Below are 9,778 nucleotides of genomic sequence, written 5' to 3'. Positions count from 1 at the left end.
TTAGAATAACTTTTTAACGCAGTGAAGGAGTCGTTTCCGACCCCACAAAGTATATATATTGTTGATCACGATCAATAGGGAAGTCGATATAGCCATGTCCGTCTGTCTGTCTGTTTCAATACCGTTTGCGAGCTCAGTTTAAAAGCTAGCGATCTGAAACTTTTACAGTCGTCCTAGAACATGTGTACACAGATCAAGTTTAAAAAAATCGGGCATCTATATAAATAAAGATGGTACCAAGCATCGTTCTACGGTTGGCTAGGGTTGGTAAATTAATCAAAAGAAGTCTACTAGAATAAGAAGGTAAGATAAGATTTGCATTCCAGTTTAGGCGCCGTAAAGCAAAAAGAAGGAAGTTTTTTTGTACAGATTCGATACGACCAATATGTATTCCGTATTGTGGACTCCAGACGGGAGACCCATACTCCAGAATCGGACGGACTAGCGAAATAAATAAAGTTTTAGTCAAATAAGGATCATCGAATTCTTTTGACCACCTTTTAATAAATCCAAGCACTCCTCTGGCTTTATTAACCATGGACGAAATGTGATTAGAAAATTTTAGTTTAGGGTCCAAGAGAACGCCAAGATCGTTTACAAGAGTTATTCTATCCAAAGAGCTGCCACTTAACGTGTAAGTCGCGTATATGGGATTGGCCCGATAAAAAGTCATCAGCTTGCACTTGGAACCGTTTAAATTTTGCAAATTAGCTCGGCACCAGTTTTGAAAATTATCTAGATCGGATTGCAAGTCTAAATGGCAGGAAATGTCCTTATACTGCAGGCACAACTTAACATCATCTGCGTACATAAGTACGCGAGAATGACTTATAATTGAGGGAAGATCGTTAATAAATAATTTAAAAAGTAACGGACCCAGATGGCTCCCTTGTGGGACACCGGAGGTAACACGGAGAATTTCAGAAATTGAATTTTTAAAAAGGACCCTTTGTGACCTGCCATTAAGATAACTTGAAATCCATTTAAGCAGATCAACTAGAAAACCTAACAGGTCAAGTTTTTGAATAAGAAGTAAGTGATTTACAGAGTCAAATGCTTTACTAAAGTCAGTGTAAATGACGTCTGTTTGAAAACTACTATTGAAGCCTTTTATCACAAATGTAGTGAGCTCTAGAAGGTTTGTGATTGTGGATCTACGTTTAATAAATCCGTGTTGACACGGAGAAATAATTGATCTGCAAAAGTGCTGCAAATGAGGAGTAATAATTTTTTCAAAAAGCTTAGGAATAGCTGACAACTTAGAAATACCTCTGTAGTTACTGGCTTCTAACTTGTTACCTTTTTTGAAAAGAGGAATAACAAATGATTCCTTCCAAATATTTGGGAATTGGGACGTTTCTAGAGATAAGGTAAACAACTTGTGAAGAGGTTTGCACAGGGCCTTAGCGCAATACCTAAGCACGCACCCATGAATACCATCGGGCCCTGGCGAATAAACAGGCTTAATACGAAGAAGATCCAAAAGAAGAGAGCTTTCTGTTAAAGTGGGACAGAATATGAGGTTTGACTTGGACATGGTGTAATAATAAGGCTGTGATGAATAATCACAAAACGAGTAAGTCGTTTGAAAAACTTGGGCAAATAAATCGGCTATTGCCTGATCTGTGGTTGCCGTCATGTTTTCGAACGATAGCGAGGAAGGAAAAGAATTAGATTTACGCTTGGTGTTAACAAAATTATAAAACTGTTTCGGGTTCTGAGAGAACTGGACCTTACAACGGTTTAAGTAACTATTATAACACTGAGCATTAAGCACGGTGAATCTTGACCGAGCACTTAAATATCTAGTAAAAACAGATGGAGAACCAGTATTTTTATATTTCCTAAAAAGTTTGGACTTTACATTTCTTATGTGTGTCAACTCTTTGCTAAACCAAGGTGATGGAAGTAGACGGATAGCACCACGGAACACAGGAATTAAAAAATGAGTTTATTGCAGTGTAAAAAACATTAACTGCATCGGACATATTATTACATAAGTAAAGATCAGACCAATTAAAGACAGAAAAAAAATTATTTAGCCTCAGAAAGTCTGCCTTGCGAAAACAATGTATTCGTTTGGATTTTTCTGATTTTTCTTCTATAACTCTACCCGTATCAAATGAAAGTTCGATTGTTGGGTGATATGGATCTTCAGGTTGCGTGAGTGGTGCTACTCTGGACAGAAACACACCTTCAGGATTTGATACAAAACACAAATCAAGTAGGCGACCTAATAAATTTCGTACATGGTTTACTTGAGATAGAGATATGTCAAGCAGGCCGTCAATAAAATCATGCTGTGCTATAGGTAGTAAGACATTCGATCCATCCTCAGTGGACCAAGTAACTCCAGGTATATTAAAATCACCTAGAACTACCAACTGATCCCTATCGGAAAGCTTATTTGCAAGGAACTTAATAACGGAAAGGTGATTTAAATAATCAGGAAGTTCAGACAACGGCTGAATATATAAGCAAGTTATGTATATAAAGTTACCAGGAAGCGATAACTTTACACAAATAAATTCAATGGTATTGAATTCATCAAAAAATAACTCCTCATACGGGAGGTTTGAATCAACTCCAATTAAGACTCCACCTCCCCGTCTAGAGGGACGGTCATACCTATATATTGTGTACTTACCTGGAAAAACTTCGAAACTAAAGATCTCCGGCTTTAACCAGGTTTCTGTGAACACAATAATATGAGATGCAAAAGAAAGGCTATCGGAATACAATTTAGTGAGTTTGCTACGCAAACCTCTTGCATTCTGATAGGTAAGAAGGAGGTTAGAAGTTAGTTTTTTGAAATTGGTACACTGGTTTGGCCTCGACTAGGAAGTTTTACTCCCACGGGCCCCTTCTTCTTTATCTTAGCCTCGAACTCATTTACAACCATATTATCCGGCCAAAAGTCGCCCGAGCATATGGCTTCAAAAAGCTCGTTAGGGACAGTTATCTTGAAAGATGAAATGTCTCTAGCATAAGAAAACTTAAACTTTTCCACCTTTACACTATTCCAATCGGCTTTAGTTTTGTCTTGTATATAAGACAATACATCAGAAGATGTTTGATCAGGGGAAAGCCGAGAAACGAAAATTTGTTTCTTTAGTGGAACCACTGAAAGGGATTTTGGTGGAGCAGAGATTGTTTCTGCAAAACCAACTTGAGACGGTTGTCCGGACTCAGTAGTCCCTTGTGGTGGTGATGCTACATTCTGAGAGATAGGTGGATCCACTAATTGTGAAACCACTACGGACAAATCGAAATTCTTAGAAGTCCCTGGTTGCATGCATTCTGTAACGGATTGTTCGGATACCGAATCTTTTTTAGCTGCTGATCTTAGCGACATTTGAGGGTTTGCTGAAATCAGCTGCTGATCCGCCGGAATGCTCTGTAGTTCTTTTGATTTCGGTTGCGGGGTGTTCCCCTTTTGCTCCTCACCACCAGCGGCCTTTTTGCGCTTAGGGGACTCTTCTAATAGCTTACGACTATTAAACTGCGAGTCCAGCGCAGATAGGAGATCATCAGCTCGGCGAAAACTATCTCTAGCCACTCCGAAAAAGCTAATCAGTCCCATCAGGCCGCCTTTAGTTTGGCGCATGAACGATTTCATCTCGTTCGCAACCTCGACACAAGCGTCACAACAAAACGGCAAATTGGGCCCCTTTGAAAGGTCATCACTTGTCCGGCCAGTATAACCGGCGCACTTGGTGTGCACCATATTTTCACACAGCCAGCAAGTCATATCAGACTGGTCAGCCCTGATTACGAGGCTGCATTTTTTGCAGAAGCAGACTAAATTTTTATTATTCATTTTATTTATTGGGACCCCTGTACCAAGAAAGCGAATTGAAATTTATAAGCGAGCAGTTATAAGTACCGCAAGAGCGGGAGCTTAAATAAGTTAAAGCACATGCACAAAAGAGAAACGGCGGGGATATAAGAAAAGAAAACACAGATAAGAATTACGAAAACTAAAACAATTTATTAGTATTAATACAAAGTGCACTCGCGAAGCGAACGGAGTTTTAGTTTATGTTTGAATAACCGGAAGAAAATTAAAATTATAAAACCCACCGATGGGAATAAACGAAAAAAAAATATAAAATTCGAAGCGCAGAAAAAAAACACGACCGTTCACTTTGAAAGTCAAAGACGAATGTGAATAGCTCCCACAGGAAGAAGAATTAATTATATTTCGCGCAGTGTAAAAGCTATTGACATGCATCTTTCCAAATCTTACTTGCAAATCTTGATGCATACCTTGTTCAGGGTAAAAGCGCGTGCCGATCGGACGTCTATATCCTATAGCTCCCTTAGGAACAATAGTGTGAAATCGGTTCAATTGGATGTTTTCCAGGATATTTCGCGCAGTATACAATCCTAGTCAAAATTATTTTCACATACACACATACGCATTATTTGACACATCCCAACTCCTTTTAGTTGTTATTCTTGTTGTTGTAAAAAATGAAAAACCAATTTCCCTGAAATAAATGTTATCGCGTAGCTTGAGCTATGCTGAAGCGACACAAAAAGAAATGCGAAAGATAGCGGTTCATAGGACAAAGCTAAAAGCAAAAGAAAAAAAGCTTATCAGTTGTCAGAAGTATTTGCACACGTTTTCGGTGCGTCAAAATTATTATTATATCTCTATCTCAAGTAAACCATGTACGAAATTTATTAGGTCGCCTACTTGATTTGTGTTTTGTATCGAATCCTGAAGGTGTGTTTCTGTCCAGAGTAGCACCACTCACGCAACCTGAAGATCCATATCACCCAACAATCGAACTTTCATTTGATACGGGTAGAGTTATAGAAGAAAAATCAGAAAAATCCAAACGAATACATTGTTTTCGCAAGGCAGACTTTCTGAGGCTTAATAATTTGATTTCTGGCTTTAATTGGTCTGATCTTTACTTATGCAATAATATGTCCGATGCAGTTAATGTTTTTTATACTGCAATAAACTCATTTTTTAATTCCTGTGTTCCGTGGTACTATCCGTCACCTTGGTTTAGCAAAGAGTTGACACACTTAAGAAATGTAAAGTCCAGACTTTTTAGGAAATATAAAAATACCGGTTCTCAATCTGTTTTTACTAGATATTTAAGTGCTCGGTCAAGATTTACCGTGCTTAATGCTCAGTGTTATGATAGTTACTTAAACCGTTGTAAGGTCCAGTTCACTCAGGACCCGAAACAGTTTTATAATTTTGTTAACACCAAGCGTAAATCTAATTCTTTTCCTTCCTCGCTGTCGTTCGAAAACATGACGGGAAACACAGATCAGGCAATAGCCGATTTATTTGCCCAATTTTTTCAAACGACTTACTCTACTTTAGATTATTCATCTCAGCCTTATTCTTACACCATGCCCAAGTCAAACCTCATATTCTGTCCCACTTTAACAGAAAGCTCTCTTCTTTTGGATCTTCTTCGTATTAAGCCTGTTTATTCGCCAGGGCCCGATGGTATTCCTGGGTGCGTGCTTAGGTATTGCGCTAAGGCCCTGTGCAAACCTCTTCACAAGTTGTTTACCTTATCTCTAGAAACGTCCCAATTCCCAAATATTTGGAAGGAATCATTTGTTATTCCTCTTTTCAAAAAAGGTAACAAGTTAGAAGCCAGTAACTACAGAGGTATTTCTAAGTTGTCAGCTATTCCTAAGCTTTTTGAAAAAAATTATTACTCCTCATTTGCAGCACTTTTGCAGATCAATTATTTCTCCGTGTCAACACGGATTTATTAAACGTAGATCCACAATTACAAACCTTCTAGAGCTCACTACATTTGTGATAAAAGGCTTCAATAGTAGTTTTCAAACAGATGTCATTTAGTAAAGCATTTGACTCTGTAAATCACTTACTTCTTATTCATAAACTTGACTTTTTAGGTTTTCCAGTTTTCTGCTTAAATGGATTTCAAGTTATCTTAATGGCAGGTCACAAAGGGTCCTTTTTAAAAATTCAATTTCTGAAATTCTCCGTGTTACCTCCGGTGTCCCACAAGGGAGCCATCTGGGTCCGTTACTTTTTACATTATTTATTAACGATCTTCCCTCAATTATAAGTCATTCTCGCGTACTTATGTACGCAGATGATGTTAAGTTGTGCCTGCAGTATAAGGACATTTCCTGCCATTTAGACTTGCAATCCGATCTAGATAATTTTCAAAACTGGTGCCGAGCTAATTTGCAAAATTTAAACGGTTCCAAGTGCAAGCTGATGACTTTTTATCGGGCCAATCCCATATACGCGACTTACACGTTAAGTGGCAGCTCTTTGGATAGAATAACTCTTGTAAACGATCTTGGCGTTTTCTTGGACCCTAAACTAAAATTTTCTAATCACATTTCGTCCATGGTTAATAAAGCCAGAGTGCTTGGATTTATTAAAAGGTGGTCAAAAGAATTCGATGATCCTTATTTGACTAAAACTTTATTTATTTCGCTAGTCCGTCCGATTCTGGAGTATGGGTCTCCCGTCTGGAGTCCACAATACGGAATACATATTGGTCGTATCGAATCTGTACAAAAAAACTTCCTTCTTTTTGCTTTACGGCGCCTAAACTGGGATGCAAATCTTATCTTACCTTCTTATTCTAGTAGACTTTTTTTGATTAATATACCATCCCTAGCCAACCGTAGAACGATGCTTGGTACTATCTTTATTTATAACCTTATACATGGTGATATTGACTGCCCCGACTTGTTAAGTCGGCTAAACTTTTCTGTGCCAAGTAGATCAACTAGAAATTATATTCCTTTAATTTTAAATCATTGTAGTTCTAACTATGCCTTGCATGAGCCTTTCAGAGTATTATGTTCTGACTATAATAGACTTTTTCCTGTAATATCAAATCTTGACTCTCTGCCTCTCCTAAAACGATTAATACTTGCTTCATTGGCACAAGATTGATCTAACTATTACTTTTTTCCCCGGACCTTTACCTTTATTTTCCTATCTCGCGTCTATCCTATCGCGAATCGTGCCGTACGATACACGGCTGCGCCCCTCGGTCGGTTGGGCGGGTAAGTAAGCCGTAGGACTCCGCGCGAAAAAAAAAAAAAAAAAAAATTCCGAAAGCTAAAAAGCGCGGATAATTTTCAAGTAGACCAAAACAACTTAAATATGGCAATTACCAACGACCAATTAAAGGCCATTATAGAGGGCGCGGTTGCGAGCGCACTCGCCGCACGTTCAGAAGCGCCTAGGTGGTGTTAATATCGGTACACCAGAAGTTGAAACATACAGAGATGCAGATATCAGAATAGGTATTACATGTAATGAGACCTTAGATATTATGAAGTCCTTGCCGGACTTCGAGGGTAAAAATGAGACGTACGTCTCATGGAGAAAAGCGGCGCACACCGCATATAAAGTGTACGAAAAATACGATGGTAGTTCCAAACATTACCAAGCTTTTGGAATACTAAGAAATAAAATAAAAAATTCAGCCGATATGGTTCTTTCGTCGTTCGACACACCTCTGAACTTTAGGGCCATAATAAACCGACTAGACTTCACATACGCGGACAAGCGGCCGGTATATTTAATAGAACAGGAGATGTCAACGCTCCGCCAAGGAAACATGACACTCTTACAGTACTATGACGAAGTAGAGAAAAAACTGACTCTGCTTATAAATAAGACAATTATGACCTACGACAACACCGTAGCTGCTCCACTGAACGAAAAATACAGAGCGGATGCGCTACGCGTTTTTATTTCTGGAACAAGAAAATCGCTAAGCGATGTTCTTTTTTCAGCAAGACCATCTGATCTTCCTTCCGCTCTAGCGCTAGCACAGGAAGTAGAGGCTAACCATGAGCGATATATGTTCGCAAGTAATTTTGCCCGTAGCTCGGAGGAAAAACTCCAAAGGTCCGAACAAAGACAACTGGACAGAGAAAGAAATCCAGTAACAGAATTTAGATTTCACCCGGAGGGAAAAAAACCCCATTTAAATAAAATGCCAAGACAGCCACTTAGACAGGATCCAGTCCAGCCAGTGGACGTCGATATCTCATCTCGCTTTAGACAACCAACTCAAAATCAACAAAGTGGTCCGTTTCAAAGACAGCCCCAAAACAGCCAGTGGCAGACAAGTCAACAAAATTTCCAAGCGAACGCTTACAATAACCAGGGACTGACAAGTAAAAGACCTAATAATAGTAGCGCAAGGTACACAGGACCGAAACACCAAAGAATAAACTTTTTAGCGTTAGACAAGGATTTATCCAACGAAAACGATGACGAATACCCTACAGTAGCAGAGGAAGAAGTAGAAGACGTAGACGATGACCTTGTAGAATATGACGAAATACATTTTTTAGGCATAACTACCTGGCTCCCAGCAAAAGAGAACTACGTTGTTGACGCGCTGTCCCGACAGCACATTCACTCGCTAGAAGAAGATGCGCAGTCAGATATTGCCACAATACATAGCGAACGGACAAGCCGGTCAACTGCTTTCGGAACCAAATAATAATAGAAGAAAGCGGAACTGCTTCAGTTAGAACGGTCATTATGTTTGGTGAAAAGACTCGACATCTCTTATATTTCTCGGATAGAGAAACACTTATAAAGAGAGTAGCGATGTGGTAAAGAAAGACGTAGTCAATGCAATTTTTTGCGAACTTCCAGTACTGGCATTTATCCAGCATAAATTAATAGAAACATTTCCGACAACCACTTTTCGTTACACAAACCGCATGGTGACTGACATTTTAGACAGAAACAAACTTTCAAATTTGTACACCGAGGAAACCGTCGAAGCTGACTTGGGGACCACAGTCTTAATAAAAGGGAGGGTGGTCCATAAGGACAATTTGAGGTAATTAAAATAAAACTTATTTTTCTTTTTATTTTTAGTTACGACACATTAGGACTCTAATAGGTACCGTAAATGTTAATCATAGACACGCAAGAAGCATAAATTTATTAGGCACCGCATTAAAAATCGTAGCCGGTACTCCGAATTTTAATGACTTCGAGAACATTAAATTAAAGCAGACAGAACTCATAGACTCAGAAAATTGACAAATAAATATTAACACAAAGACCCAGGAACAAATAAACATCCTAACGAACACGGTAAACATTTTAGTAAAAAATGCAAAAGCAAAACAGATAAATACAGAAAATTTATATGAGAACTTGCTAACAAGAAATAGAATTATTATTTCCGAACTCGATGTCTTGATGTTGTCGGTTACACTTGCAAAAATTGGAATAATCAATCCCGCGATTTTAGACTAACCGATCTAATGGAAGTAGCTCAAATTAAAGTTTTATTAAATAATAACTTTTTACACTTTATATTAAAATATCCTAAGCCCTACATAGCTTGTAAGAAAATAATCTTGCACCCCGTTTAACACAACGGCACTATTCTTAATTTTGCTGAAGGCGATAGTATAGCTGACTGCGGTAACAAAATCATACCGATTGGAAACTGCAGCGCTGCCCTTACGACAACATTCTGCAGAGAACTGCCCTATGCAACATGCGCACAACAACTCCACTCAGGAGGCAACGCACACTGTTCGACTCGCACCAGCCACCTCGAGCCACTAACAATCATCGATGACGGCGTTATTATTCTCAATGACGGAACAGCTACGGTCAATGGACAACTGGTAACTGGAACGTTCCTCGTTACATTCGACGAGGAGGTAAAAGTAAACAACACCTTATACCGAAACTTGAAGAGCTACGTAAAAAAATTCCCAGCACCCGCTGTATCAACGGTCCTTAACATTACAGACC

Source organism: Drosophila rhopaloa, unplaced genomic scaffold, assembly GCF_018152115.1.
Source record: "Drosophila rhopaloa isolate 14029-0021.01 unplaced genomic scaffold, ASM1815211v1 contig_133, whole genome shotgun sequence".
Taxonomy (NCBI): Eukaryota; Metazoa; Arthropoda; class Insecta; order Diptera; family Drosophilidae; genus Drosophila; species Drosophila rhopaloa.
This window is presented reverse-complemented; position numbering follows the sequence as displayed.